Genomic DNA, 15,757 nt, shown 5'->3' with positions numbered 1-15,757 from the left:
TAATTTCACTGTAGATTGTCTAGAGGACCCTTCCGGGGCTTATCAGATTCTAGAAGGATCTGCACCTTTCCTTGTCTTTGAGCTATTTGGCAACTCTCTGAGTTGTAGACAACTGATAGTAATAAAAATGAGTCTTGTCCACGAAGATGCGGAAAGTTTTGTACAATGAAGACACAATGACTCCCCTGTGGATGGTGACCCATTTTATATGTACAAGCAAGTTCATTTCACATTTCTCTTTGCCCATATGTGTCTCTACTTTGGGCTGTCCTTTGAACCAGTATTTCCCTCTCACTGGTTCCTTCATCAATGAATAAGTTAAATAAAATCCTTGACGTGTGTTCATTTTACATTTGTAGGACAGTCACGATTTTACCCTTAAACACACAGCCTTCGGCATGTCCTTAGGCCACTGTTTTCTAATCTGTAACACGACTTTTAGGGTGTCCATTTCGCAACGATTTAAAAAATTACTGTATGTAAAAAGCCCGATACAACAAGGACCCAGTTTCCTCCCCTTTCATTCTCTATCCTCCCATCGTCCTGCATTTTCTCAAACCCCACGTTGAGAATTTGGACCCAGCCCAAGGCATTTCAGTTCGTCTTACCCCCCTGAACTCTGTCTTTAGGATTTGGACTCTGAAGCCCAGAAAGAATTCTAAAGATGCTAAACCGCATAAAGGCCCTGATGAAGGAGGACATGGAAGGCAAAAAGCAAAAACATAAACAAAACCAAAAAACAAACGCAAGATGTCTTAGACTTCTCGCACCGTGTTCCAAAGCTATTTAATACCAATAGGACAGGATTTGCTTTGTTCAGAAGGGTTGCAGTACCATCTCTGGGCAGCAGGTGGCAGCATCTTGGGACCCCTTGTCTGGGATGCTCAACTTGTCTTTTTCAGGTTTTCCTACCCATTCTTACGTGTTTATCCTTCCATGTGAATTTTAGTATCTGCTTAAGATCTAGAAAAAATGTTTTGGTAGCTTAATTGGAATTGCATTAGACTTATAAATTTACTGGGGGAGAGGGACACCTGGGTGACTGTCAGTTAGGCGTCCGACTTCCCCTCAGGTCACGATCTCACAGTTTGTGGGTTCAAGCCCCACATTGGGCTCTGTGCTGACAGCTCAGAGCCTGGAGCCTGCTTCAGATTCTGTGTCTCCCTCTCTCTCTGCTCCTCCTCCCCCCCCCCCCCCCCGCTCTGTCTCTCTCTCTCTCTCAAAAATAAACATTAAAAAAATATTTTTATATAAATAAATTTACTTGGGGAAACCAATGGAAGTGTCCCATTGAGTTCTCTTTTCCAAGAGCAAGACAATTCTCCATTTGTCCAAATCCATTTTTGTGTCTTTCAGTATTTTAACGTTCTCCTCATATAAATTTCGAACATTCCTTGTTGAACGCACTGCTCAGTCTTTTATCTTCTTTGTTGCTGTTGTAACAAAGCATGTTACAACGTGTTATATCCTCTCCCTGGTTATTATTTATGTTTGTGAAGGCTGTGATATACTGTCCTATTATCTGCACATAGATTATTTGCAAATTCTTCATGCCTCTGATTTATTTTTCAAGTCTTTCGACCGGTGTGTCCGGAGTGAGCCAACACAACAGTTTGCCCCACTTTGGATCCAGATAAATGAGCCTCAGCCTTTATGGTTGGGTAGCCTGAATTTAAATCTGAGAAAGTAGGTTTGGAGGTCCTTGTAGTAGAATACAATGGAAATCAACAGCCCCTTGACCAAAAAAATCCCTGATGTAGGAATTTGCCCTGAATATAGATCTCCCGTAATACAAAAATAAATATGCACAAGGTTATTCAACCGCAGCATTGTTCAAAAGTGCGAAATATTGGGAACTGCTGAGGCACTTAAGTGTAAGAGATGTAAAGTATGAAGAAGGGTACATCCATACAACAGAGGACGAGGCAGAAATAAAATGAGGAAGATCTCTGTGGACTGACATGGAGTGGTTTCAAGGGTGTGTGTGTGCGTGTGTGTGTGTATATATGTTTAATTACTTATTTATTTAAATAATCTCTACACCCAACATAGGGCTCAAACTCAGGACCCTGCAATCAGGAGTCTCATGTTCTTTTGACCAAGCCAGCCAAAGTGCCCCTCTGGGTATATTATTAATTAAAAAAAAAAAAAAAAACTAGGGGCGCCTGAGTGGCGCAGTCGGTTAAGCGTCCGACTTCAGCCAGGTCACGATCTCGCGCTCTGTGAGTTCGAGCCCCGTGTCAGGCTCTGGGCTGATGGCTCAGAGCCTGGAGCCTGTTTCCGATTCTGTGTCTCCTTCTCTCTCTGACCCTCCCCCGTTCATGCTCTGTCTCTCTCTGTCCCAAAAATAAATAAATGTTGAAAAAAAAATTAAAAAAGAAAATAATAAAAAAAAAAACTAAAGACAAAGAGTATTTATAGTATTTATACCTTTTACAAGGAAATAATTAAATAAGAAAGTAATCGTGTCTCTGCTTATCTTTGCAGAAAGAAAGTCAAGGAAAAGATACCAAAAACCAGTGAGACTGGTTACCTAAGTGGGGTGTTGGGTAGGAAAAGCTCTCCTCGACCCTTCAGAGGTTCTTCCGGCTGGCCTAAGAATGAAATTGACATGACACAGATTAATGGGGGAAAATCGAATTTAATTTCATACATACGGGAACCCCACATACAGGAGAGGTTCACAGAGAGAACAGTAAAGAGTGCTTATGCCATCCTGAGCTGAGGAATGGGATGGGAGCCTGGGCTTCACAGGGAAGGAGGACAGTAACAAAAGCAGTGGTCTCGTCACTAGACGATTGTCCTGCCACACAGACGGGTCACGCCGGTAAAATTTATCTCTGGTAGTTCCTCTTATTCTGGGAAAGAACTAATGTAGATTCTTCTAGGTAGTTAAGGGAAGGTCACCAATTTCTCTCCAGCCACAGATCTTGACTGCCTTCGGTTCTAAGTAGTCCACAAAGTGGCACATTCTGGAAAGACTTGCTCTAAGCCTCTTGAGGAGTAAGTAGGGGGTGAAGGTGTAGAATGGGGTGGGGGAGGGAGTGACATTTCTCCAAGTATACCTTTTGGCATAGTTTTGCCTTGGCACTCTTAACAAAACAAACCCCAACTGAGTAAATTTGAAGATCTCATTGGCTTTACTGGGCAGCCAGGAACTGGGAAGCATCCCATCCAACAAATGGAAAGGAGCTCCCAGGAACTAGAGGAAATGAGAAGCAAAGGCAGAAGGCAGTTGGAGGGGAGGGGTGGGGATCTATCGCGCAGATCACCTCACTAGGGCTCATCCAGGTAATGAGGGAAAGGTCGCAGGTCACATTCCTGGGAGAAGCTAAAACTGCCGTTACATTAGATGTTACTTCTTGGTTTGCGGATGTTAGCACAAGTGACTCTATTTTGAGCCTGTGGTCTCATTTTTCCTTTAACAGAAGCTTAACACTAAAAAAAAATATTAAAATCAGCAGGAACGGGGCGGAGGGGGGATCCTCACGTGGAATACAAAGATAAGTAATTGGAAAAAAAATTGAACCTGTTAAACTATTACTCAGAGGGGCGCCTGGGTGGCTCAGCCAGTTAAGCATCTGACTCTTGATCTCAGCTCAGGTCTTGATCTCAGGGTTGTGATTTCCAGTCCTGTAATGGGCTTGAGTATATTATGCTAAGTGAAATAAGTCAGTCAGAGAAAGACAAATTACATATGATTTCACTCCTATGTGGAATTTAAGAAATAAAACAGATGAACATATGGGGGGGGGGTGGAGAGAAGAGAGGGAAACAAGCCGTAAGAGATTTTTAATTTTTTTTTAATGTTTATTTACTTTTGAGAGAGAAAGAGTGAGTGGGCGAAAGGCAGAGAGGGGAGGACACAGAATCCAAGCAGGCTCCAGGCTCTGAACTGAAAGCAGAGAGCCCCACGCGGGGCTCGAACTCACAAACTGCGAGATCATGCCCTGAGCTGAAGTCAAATGCTTAACCGACTGAGCCACCCAGGCGACCCTAGAGACTTTTAAAGATAGAAAACAAACTGAGGATCGATGGAGGGAGGTGGGTGGGGGATGGGCTAGAGGGGTGATGGGCATTAAGGAGGGCACTTGTGATGAGCACTGGCTTTGTATGTAAGTGATGAATCACTGAATTCTACTCCTGAAACCTATATTGCCCTGTAGGCTAACTACCTAGAATTTAAATAAAAAACTGAAAAGAAATAAAAAGAATAATGCCACCCAGGGATGTAGGGCCTGCTTGGGATTCTCTCTCTGCCCTTATCCTGCTCGTATGCTCACTCTCTCTCTTTCTCTCAAAATAAATAAACATTAAAAAAAAAATACTGGGGCACCTGGGTGGCTCAGTCGGTTGAGTGTCCGACTTCGGCTCAGGTCATGATTTCACAGTTCACGGGTTCGAGCCCCACATCGAGTTCTGTGCTGACAGCTCAGAGCCTGGAGCCTGCTTCGGATTCTGTGTCTCCCTCTCTCTCTGCCCCTCCCTGCCCACACTCTGTCTCTCTCTCTCTCAAAAATGAATAAACATTAAAAAACTTTTTTAATGCAATTCCCAAAATGAATAAACAAGAGACTGATCATAAAAATGATCAGACTGATTTGATTAAGAACTAAATGGAATCTTCTATACCCTACGACCCAGCCATTGCACTACTAGGCATTCATCCACGGGATACAGGTGTGCTGTTTCGAAGGGACACATGCACCCCCATGTTTATAGCAGCACTATCGACAATAGCCAAAGTATGGAAAGAGCCCAAATGTCCATCGATGGATGAATGGATAAAGAAGATGTGGTATATATACTATGGAGTATTACTCGGCAATCAGAAAGAATGAAATCTTGCCATTGGCAACTACGTGGATGGAACTGGAGGGTATTATGCTAAGTGAAATTAGTCAGAGACAGACAAAAATTATATGACTTCATTCATATGAGGACTTTAAGAGACAAAACAGATGACCATAAGGGAAGGGAAACAAAAATAATATAAAAACAGGGAGGGGGACAAAAACAGAAGAGACTCATAAATATGGAGAGCAAACTGAGGGTTATGGGAGGGGTTCTGAGGGGGGGGGGCTAAATGGGGGAGGAGCACTAAGGAATCTACTCCTGAAATCATTGTTGCACTATATGCTAACTAATTGGGATGTAAATTTAAAAAAATAAAAAATAAAGAACTAAATGGAATCTTCTAGAAATTAAAAAAAATATGATCATTAGAGAAAATAATTCAATGAATGAGTGAAACAGCAGATTATACACAGTTCACGAGAAGAATTAGGGACGCCTGGCTGGCTCAGTCGGTGGAGTGTGCAACTCTTGATCTTGGAATCATGAGTTCCAGCCCTGCATTGCATGTAGCAATTACTTGGAAAATAAAGTAAAATATCGTTTAAAAAAGAGAATTAGTAAACAGAGATAGACCTAAAGAAATTTTTCAGAGGGGCGCCTGGGTGGCTCAGTCGGTTGAGCGTCTGACTTCAGCTCAGGTCATGATCTCACAGTTCGTGGATTCGAGACCCGCGTCGGGCTCTGTGCTGACAGCTCAGAGCCTGGAGCCTGCTTCGGATCCTTTGTCTCCCTCTCTCTCTGCCCCTCCCCTGCTTGCGCTGTCTCTGTCTCTCAAAAGTAAATAAATGTAAAAAAAAAAAAAAAAGAAAGAAAGAAATGAAAGTATCTAACATATGCTTAAACAGAGTCCTCTCTTCCCTGCTCCCTAAAAAATAAAGACACAGAGAATTGAATCAAGATAACATTAGGAGAGATAAAGGCTGACAATTCCCAGCATGTGACTGAGATATGAATCATCTGTACGGGAAGCACAATGTATACGAGGCAGGATAAATATGAAATCCACCCGAGACACACGGTGGGGAACTACACCACAGGAAAAGACCTTTATTTTTAAAAAAAAATTTTTTTTTTCAACATTTATTTATTTTTGGGACAGAGAGAGACAGAGCATTAACAGGGGAGGGGCAGAGAGAGAGGGAGACACAGAATCGGAAACAGGCTCCAGGCTCTGAGCCATCAGCCCAGAGCCCGACGCGGGGCTCGAACTCACGGAGCGCGAGATCGTGACCTGGCTGAAGTCGGACGCTTAACCGACTGCGCCACCCAGGCGCCCCAGGAAAAGACCTTTAAAGTAGCCAGAGACAAAAACGGAGAACACTGACAAAGGGCCTCTAATGAGATCAGTAGCCAGCTTTTCTCAACAGCAATAACGATAATGGAAGCCAGAAGGCAGTAGAAATCTGTCTTCAAAAAGTGCTGAGAGAGAACATCACCTCCGACCGACCGAGTAAAGCCATCAAGAACAGGGTGAACTGACGGCCTTTTCCCATGTCTCCAAACTGAGTTTACCACCAACAGAAATTCACGACAGGGACTTCTAAAGAATGTATTTCTAGAAGAAAGAAGATGGTTCTACCAAAAAGCCTGAAAAGAAGGAAGGGAGAAAGAAACTGGGCCAGAGAAAAGTTAGTGAATGTAAGGTCATAGAAAAAGGCCCTTCCAGCCTTCACCCTACGTATGTTTTCATCTGGCTGTTCGTCTGTATCCCCCCCTTTTTTTTTAATGTTTATTTATTTATTTAGAGAGAGAGAGAGCAGGGGAGGGGCAGAGAGAGGCTCTCGAGCAGGCTCTGCTCTGTCAGCTCAGAGCCCGACGCGGGGCTCGAACCCACGAACCGTGAGATCATGACCTGAGCCAAAATCAGGAGTCTGATAGCCACCTGGGAGGCCCCATCTGTCTGTATTCTTTATCATACCCTGTAATGAACTGATACGTGTGTTTCCCTGAGTTCTGTGAGCTCCCTCAGCAAATTAATCAAACCTGAGGAGTGGGGGGTGTGGGAACCTCAGCTTTACAGCCAATCGGACACACAGGGGACAACATTCACTTGCATCCGGCATCTGCCTGGGCTGGGGGGGGGGGGGAGGGAGGGGCAGTCTCATGGGACTGAGCCCTTAACCCATGGGGTCTGATGCTGCCTCCAGGTAAACAGTGTCGGGATGGAATTAAATGGAAGTGAACTGTAGGCCCCTCAGCTGTGTCACAGAATTGCTTGGCGCAAGGAGAGGCCCCGCCCCCACAGGTCACGGCCACAAGTGTCAGAAGCGAAGTGTTCTGTGTAAACGTAGAGGAGATGGGGGTAGACTGGGTTCTTCTAATAGAGTCAACGAGAAGGAAAACGTAGACGACCTTGAAGATACTACACCGTACGGTAAAATCCACTGAACTGTGCTCCTTAGAAGATGCAGCGTCGGGGCGCCTCCATGGGTCAGTCAGTTGAGGGTCCGACCTCCGCTCAGGTCTCATGGTTTGTGAGTCCGAGCCCTGCATCGGGCTCTGTGCTAATGGCTCAGAGCCTGGAGCTCGCTTCGGATTCTGTGTCTCTCTCTCTCTCGCTCTACCCCTTGCACGCTTACACTCTGTCTCTCTCTCTCTCTCTCTCAAAAATAAACATTAAAAAATAATAATAAAAATAAAATAAAATAAAATAAAATGCTTGAGTCCAGGGGTGCCTGGAGGGCTCAGTCGGTAGAGCATGCAGCTCTTGATCTCAGGGTCGTTGAGTTTGAACCCTGGGTGTAGAGATTGCTTAAATAAATAAACTTTAAAAAAAAAACTTTCTTTAAAAAAACAAAAGATTAACCTACATTCAAGGAGGAAGGGGGAAGAAGGCACGTGAATCTGGGAAAGGTAAGTCTTGAGCCCACAGCACTGACTCTAATTCTGGGGATAAATCTAACACCTTTAAGCAGAGGTTACTTTGTTATAACTGGTCCCACAATTTTATCCAGGCATTCTTTCTCGCTATAAAGACGCTCAGCCAGAAATACATTCCAAACTGGCTTTCTTTCTTATTTTTTTCTTTTAAAAATTTGTTAATGTTTATTTATTTTTGAGAGTGAGGCAGAGCACAAGTAGGGGAAGGGCAGGGAGAGAGGGAGACACAGAATCCAAAGCGGGTTCCAGGCTCCGAGCTGTCCGCACAGAGCCCGACGCGGGGCTGGAACCCACGGACCGTGAGATCGTGACCTGAGCCGAAGTCGGACGCTTAACCGACTGAGCCACCCAGCCTCCCCTCCAAAACTGGCTTTCTGGAAAGCCTAACTCTCTCACAAATTTGGAGTAAAATTTTGACGGGAACACAGAGTTCCATGAGAGATCTTGTCATACCCAGTAGTTCCTACCCTCTTCCTTGACCTGTTCCAGTTTGGGCCAAGAACCCCAAGTACAAGTTCACACTTCCAAACCCCAAGGCCTCTTCCCACCAGGAGTAAACTGGGAGGAACACCAAGCCTGGGCCAGGAATGGAGCGGTTGGTTTATCAGTGGGCGGAGCTAGGGTTGGTGCTTTCGAGGTTGGCGCCCGCCATCCGTCATGAATCCCAATTTCCCTCCTTCCCTCGTCTTTCAAGAGTCAACTGATCAGGGGCCCCCTGGGTGGCTCAGGCCAGTGAGCTTCCGACTCTGGATTTCGGCTCAGGTCACCATCCCAGGGTCGTGGGATCAAGCCCAGCGTTGGGCTCCACACTGAGTGTAGCCCCTGCTTAAGATTCTCTCTCCCTCTCTCTCTCTCTCTCTCTCTCTCTTCCCCTCTCTCTCTCTCTCAAATTCAAAAAAGAAAAGAGAGAGAGAGTGTGTGTGTGTCCCTGATCAGGTACCGTGTTACTGACACCCCTGCCCACGGGCAACATTGTCCCTCCTCTCCCACTTTCCTGGGGCTCGTGTTTCTCTGTCAACACATTTAAGGGATGTAAAAGGCTAAGGGGGAACACTTAACGCTGCACACCGTTTTCTGCTTTGTCCACCTCTGTTCCACCCCCCTGCTACAGAGATCAGGAGAGATTAAGAAGCAGGATGGAAGTTCGCATAGGAATGGGGGGGTCTGACGTTTACCTAGGAGAGGACGGTCGGCTCCTGGCGCTTCTCCCCACAGCGGTCCTCACATATCCTGTTGACCTGTATGCAAAGGTTAAAGTCAAACACGTGTGTTCCCAGAAGGAGAAAAGTACACCTTACCGCGCCTAAGGATTTACACTTGTCCACAAAACTCGTGGGCAAGTCGGTTGATACGGAAACATGGCGTTCTCTGGGTCGTCACATCCTGGGCAGACACACTGGGCAACTTCCTACCTGGAAGGCAGGAAACCACAGGCCTCGCGCCAACCCCTTTCACAGACACACACTCGTGCATGCACACACATGCTTCCTCGCGATCTCAAAGCCCATAGCACACCCGGGGTGATGCATGACGGTTTCCACCATCAGCTGATCGTAAATGCAGGAAAAAACATGGCCCTGCACGCCTTTGCACTTCGTGTGGGCACCGCGCTCCGTTCGAATGAAAGACAAACTTGGCAAAGCTGAACCCTGGTCATGGATGGGGAATTTCTCGCCCACGGAGGCAGGCCTACTGATCTAGCACTGCTTTGTGGTTTGGGGGTTTCGCCAGACTGCAGTGATGATCAGTATTTCGGAGTCGGGGGTTAACGAAATCAGAAAAATCACTTGGGGTGATAGGATTTGCCAAGAGAGATTTGTCAGAAAGGTGTTTGGGGGCGAGGGAACAGGTAGGGTTCTGACTTTGACAAGCAAGAGCGTCAATCACAGCGCCCGGCTGGATGTAGAGACGCGCACCTCACCTCTCGCTGGGGGTATTTATGGACTTGCGAATACACCCCCACAGCCCTTGGGAGCCTCTTTCTCCTGCCTTCCTGTCTTCCAGCCTCCGGGGGCTGGCAACAGGAGAATCCACGAGAGAGAGAGAGAGAGAGAGAGAGAGAGAGAGAGAGAGAGAGAGAAACAGCACAAGTGGGGGAGGGGCAGAGAGCGGGAGACAGGATCCGAAGCAGGCTCCAGGCTCTGAGCACAGAGCCCACAGTGGGGCTGGAACTCACCAACCGAGAGATCACGACCCGAGCCAAAGTCGGATGCTTAATGGGCTGAGCCACCCAGGCGCCCCCATATAAATCACATCTTAAAAACGGGGGCAGAGGATTCTGCCCTGTGTACTAATTGTTTGCATTTCAGCAAAGACTAGCATCTTTTTTCAGACTCTAGTGAATTTTTAAATTTATAAATCATGGGTTTTGTGTTTTGTTTTGCTTGGTTTGAATCCCAAGACTTTACTTCCTTATTTATTTATTTTTAATGTTCTAATAGAATCTCCATGGAAAGCCTCATGTTACCGTGTTACCATTGAGTTAGCCCTCCCACCGGCCCCTCCCTTGCTCTCCTGCTGTGGGTGGTAGCTGTTGAGCTTGACCTGCCTCCCTCTCTGGTTGTGCAATCCTTCTTCCAAATTGGCCACTCTCTTCGGCTTGCGTGGAGCTCTGTCTTTTCTCAGCGACCAGGCCGGCCATCTAGGGTCTGAGAAGTGAGGCAAGAATGACAGTTTCCACATTTGGGGGCAAGGGGGAGAAACGCCAGCCCTCTCCTGAAGCCCAGGCAAGAAGCACACAGCTCCCGGGGCCCTCGGTGGCGCCATCCCAAAGGCCGAGCCTTATCACACCTGCCTGTGAAGCCGCCTTCCAGGTCTTCCAAAATCCGAAGGCTGAAAAGATGGCCACATATTTGCTCATGATTTTATGGACCGGCCACTGGGGCTGGGGACCGGCTTCCTTCGGCTCCGGCCCGCGGTGACCCACGCAGCTGTGGACATCCGGGGGCTGGACTGGGGCTCCGGTCCACGATGGCCTCTCTCCCCCGTCTGATAGGTCATGCTGGCTCCCGGCTGGGCGTCTCCGTCCTCTTCCTCAAGGAGGCTACGGCCAGCTCCTGGACGTGATTGCAGGGGACTCAAGAGCACATGAACAGAAGCCACAAGGCCACTAGAGGCCCATTATCAGAAGGCAGATGTCATTTTGGCCACATTCTATGAGCCAAAGAAAGTCACAGGCCAGGCCAGAGTCAAGGCGCGGGGAGACAGACGTGCCCTCTCGTTGGGGGGTGGGGGGGGGAGTGTGTGCATCCCAGGATGGCAGGACCTGGGGCAGCCATCGCCACCAGCGACGTGCCCGCTGCCACGGGGTTCGCACGTACAGCGCTGCTCTTACGCCGTCCGGTGCCTGGCGGTATGCGCAGACGCAGGGCTTCCCCGAGAGGGACTCGGTCTTTCTCATGGCCCGGTGTCGGTCCCCGACAGTCTGCGCAGGGCGGGAACACCCCACTTTCGCACGGGGCTTCTTCCATTCCTCAAACCGCTGCAGGCACAGTTGGCAGGCACAGCCAGCTTTACGAAGTCGGTACTGTCATCGATCCCCTGTTACAAATGAAGACACCAAGGCATAAAGCAATGAAGAACTTAAGGCACTTGTCCCAGTCCACACAGCAGAACTGAGATCGTGGCTTTGCGATCCACCCTCTGGAACGTTCTAGGCATCCGGAGGTATTCCCTTCTCTGGCATTTCCTCCTCCCTTCCTTGTCTACTCCGTGGAATTCGGGGGGATAGAGGCTGGAGCACACATCCCTGCCTCTCTCTCTCTCCCCAGCTGCCACTCTGAGGCCAGGAGGCGAGGCTTGGCAAGGACATCTGAACCCCGGGGGTTCGCTGGGAAAGGAAGCAAGGAAGCGTTTGATTTGTTTCAGGGCTGAGGTGCCAGCTGTCTCCAGGGACCGGCCTCAAAGAGAACTCGCCTGATCTTGTGCTCGGGGAGAAAGTGCACCCCACAGGGGTTCCCAAAGAGGATTCTGCCAGAGGAGACAGGAGGACGGGGCAGGCATGTGCAGTTCCGAGGGACTGACTGAAGGCCACTGGTTCCCACTTCCCTCACCACACACCTTATGTACACACACACGCGCGCGCGCGCACACACACACACACACACACACACACACACACACTCCATTTCAGTGTATCTTCATTTCCTACGCCCAGCCCTCAGAAGGTTCCCTCCCAACAAATACAGTTAAGTCCAAATAGGTGGTCGTGTTGCTAGGTAGCTGAGACCGTGTCCAAAGCTTGCCCCTGGAACCATCCATTAGGGCCAACATCACCGTGGCACTGATGTCAGGTATTAGCAAACACATCAGTGGACTTTACAAATCACATCAGCAGCTAGCTGAGTGAACGGTTGAAAGTGGGTGGCAGGGAAGTGAATTAGAAGCCAACTATCATCCAAATGGCTTTTGGCCACTTGCAGTGGAGGTGGAGAAAGGAGCGGAGATTTGCAAAAATATTTAGCATCAAGATGGCGAATGAGTTCCATCTGGATTCCAAACTAATTAAAAAAAAAAGTCGCTGCGAACAGTTTTAAACATGATGGACAGAAAAGTCATGAATCACTATGATCTATCTTGAAATAGTTAATGGGTTAAAATAAATACAACATTGGGGTGCCTGGGTGGCTCAGTCGGTTAAGCGTCCAACTTCGGCTCAGGTCATGATCTCACGGTTCGTGAGTTCGAGCCCCACATCAGGCTCTGTGCTGACAGCTCGGAGCCTGGAGCCTGCCTCGGATTCTGTGTCTCCCTCTCTCTCTCTGCCCCTCCCCCATTCATGCTCTGTCTCTCTCTCTCTCTCAAAATTAAACGTTGAAAGAAATTAAAAAAAAAAAACAATATTATGGCAGCACAATTAAGATGAACGATAAAATCATTTTAAGTTCTGTGACGTTAACGTTTTTGTTTCCTACAGTTACCGAGACCAATTACAATTGTGCAAAATTTTATCCGTTGCACTGTGCGATACAAGTGGGCAAATTATCTATTGTCAAAACTAGTTTCTCACTTCTTACAAAATAACATTTATTTTTTTCAAGAAGTTGACATTTTCAAGAGGTTGGAAAAAAAAAACCCAACCCTTCCCATTAATAGGTCTATAGAAAATAAATATAAAAAAAGAAACCTTTTAACTCTCGGAAAGCATTAGGCTCTAATTGTTGGAGTCACGAGTGCTAATTCATACTCTGACTGATCCAGAACATCCCGGCTGATGTTTAAAATTTGGTCATCAAATGTGTTTTCTTTTCGCAAGCTCGGTTCTACTCAGCTTCAATTCAGTGCATCAATTTGTCTTTTTATAAATTCTTGAAATACAACTGGGGCAATTTTCATCATGGCTTTTTTTTTTCTTCCATAAAACACTTTAATCGTCTGAAAGTGGTTTTGATTGAAATGACAAACCAGCCTCTGATGCATAATTAGAATATCTAATAAATTTTGATTAGAAACTTGCCTGAAATGCATGCCACTTCAGATACCGAAAAATAAAAACTGATTTTAGTAAGAATGTCTTTTTACAAAGATGCTTACACAAGACTGTTTCAGAACACAGTGTACTTGAAGTTTTTAAGTCTTCTTGGTTTTATGAAGCCATAATCCACGTCGTAAGTGAAAAGTATGTTATACATACTTTTCAAGATTGTTTTTTTTTTAATTTTTTTTTTTTACGTTTATTTATTTTTGAGACAGAGAGAGACAGAGCATGAACAGGGGAGGGGCAGAGAGAGAGGGAGACACAGAATTGGAAGCAGGCTCCAGGCTCCGAGCCATCAGCCCAGAGCCCGACGCGGGGCTCGAACTCACGGACCGCGAGATCGTGACCTGAGCTGAAGTCGGACGCTCAACCGACTGAGCCACCCAGGCGCCCCTCAAGATTGTTTTAAGTCTATTTATCTTAAGAGAGAGGGAGGAAAGGGCAGAGAGAGAGGGAGAGGGGAAGAGAGCTGAGCACAGAGCCTGATGTGGGACTCGATCCCACGAACCATGAGATCATGACCTGAGCCGAAATCAAAAGTCAGACGCTCGACTGACTGAGCCGCCCAGGCAACCCGACTTTTCAAGATTTTAACTCAACTTAATGATGACCTTATATTTGTAGAAAACAAAATCTAATGAGGTATATTTCACATGTAGACAAAATAAATTAACCGATTTTAGAAAATTTCAAACATACACAAAAGTAGAAAGAATAGTGTAATAAACCCCTATTGCGCAACTCGTATTAACAAAAATTAATGTAGTTATTAATATAATTGTCGACTCACGGCCAATCTTCTCTCACCGGTGCTCTCGTGCCCTCCCCACTTACAGCTCAGACAGGATTATTTTAAGCGAACCCCGTACACCATATTGTCCGTCTGTAAATACCTCAGTATGTCTTACGAACGGGTAAGAACTCTTTAAAATAAGCCCAATACTATGACCGTATCTAAAAACGTTAACAATTTTCCTTAGATCCACCAAACACCCAGTTTGTATTTCGTATTTCCCTGATTCGGCAATAGAATTTTAGGGTAACAAATCAACAGTGAAGCCAACGTTAAGTTCAAAACCATTGCAAGATGGAAGACACAGACAGACTGAAAGCGAAGGGTGGAAAAACACTTACCACGGAAATGGAAAGGAGAAAAAGAAGTCAGGCTAGCAGTACTTACAGCAAACAAAACAGATTTTAAAACAAAGACTGTAGAGGTACCCGGGTGGCTCAGTCGGTTAAGCATCCAACTTCGGCTCAGGTCACGATCTCGCAGTTCGTGTGTTCGAGCCCCCCGTCGGGCTGTGTGCTGATGGCTCGGAGCCTGGAGCCTGGAGCCTGCTTCAGATTCTGTGTCTCTCTGCCCCTCCCTGCTCACGTTCTGCCTCTCTCTCTCTCTCTCTCTCTCTCTCTCTCTCAAAAATAAATAAACATTAAAAAAAAATTTTTTTTTAGGGGCACCTGGGTGGCTCAGTCGGTTAAGCATCCGACTTCGGCTCAGGTCATGATCTCATGGCTCGTGGGTCTGAGCCCCGCGTTGGGCACTGTGCTGACAGCTCAGAGCCTGGAGCCTGCTTCCGAATTCTGTGTCTCCTCCTCTCTCCGCCCTTCCCATGCTCATGCTCTGTCTCTCTCTGTCTCTCAATAATAAATACACACTAAAAAAAAATTTTTTTTAATTAAAAAAAAAGAGAGAAAGATTTCAGCATGACGTGAGGGACTCCACAGATCCAGGCTCCAATGAAATGGGTGAAAAGTGTAAAAAGACAACCATTTACAGTAGCTAGAAGCGGTCCTAAGGGTATACACAAATGATAAAATACCTATTCAAGAAAAGCCACTAAAACCTGAGAAGGGTGTGTGGTATTTGACCCAAACTGCTCCCTCTCTCCCTACCCCCACTCCAGATCGGTGCAGCTGAGAACACAGGGCCCCTCTCCCCTCAGCTCCCTGTCACGGGGCTTTCTTCCAGGGAAGGGCAGGCCATCAACATCTGTCACCCTGCACCAGCCACCTGTGGCTGAGGCTAAGTCCTGGGCAAGCGTGGCCAAGCGGTGGGGACTCCCTTCTGCTCAGCTCCCACTCACGGAATGGAGACTCTACCTTGAGCATGATGTCACTGAGGATACAGAGGGCTTGGCTGTCCCTGTCCTGGCTTATACGGTGGTGGTTTCATGCCAGGAGGGGCAAGCTGAGAAGACCTGAGGCCTCCTGCCTCCCAACTGTCACGTGCTCAACTCCTAAACAAGGGCATCACTCAGAGAGAGATGATCACACCATCGCCCCCCACCCCAGCTCCAGAGCCCCGGCTCAGAGATTTGGCCAGAGACGGAAGCAGGTTATAAACTGCATAGGTCCTGGGGTGCCCGGGTGGCTCAGTCGGTTAAGTGTCCGACCCTTGATCTCAGTTCAGGTCTTGATCTCCGCGTCATGAGTTGAAGCCTGCATTGGGCTTGATGCTGGGCACGGAGCTTACTAAAACAATAAAAAAACCAAAACACACACACACACACACACACACACACACACACACACACACACACA

The sequence above is a fragment of the Herpailurus yagouaroundi genome, unplaced genomic scaffold, assembly GCF_014898765.1.
Source record: "Herpailurus yagouaroundi ecotype Mexico unplaced genomic scaffold, PumYag 217, whole genome shotgun sequence".
NCBI lineage: Eukaryota > Metazoa > Chordata > Mammalia > Carnivora > Felidae > Herpailurus > Herpailurus yagouaroundi.
Note: the sequence above shows the minus strand (reverse complement) of the source record.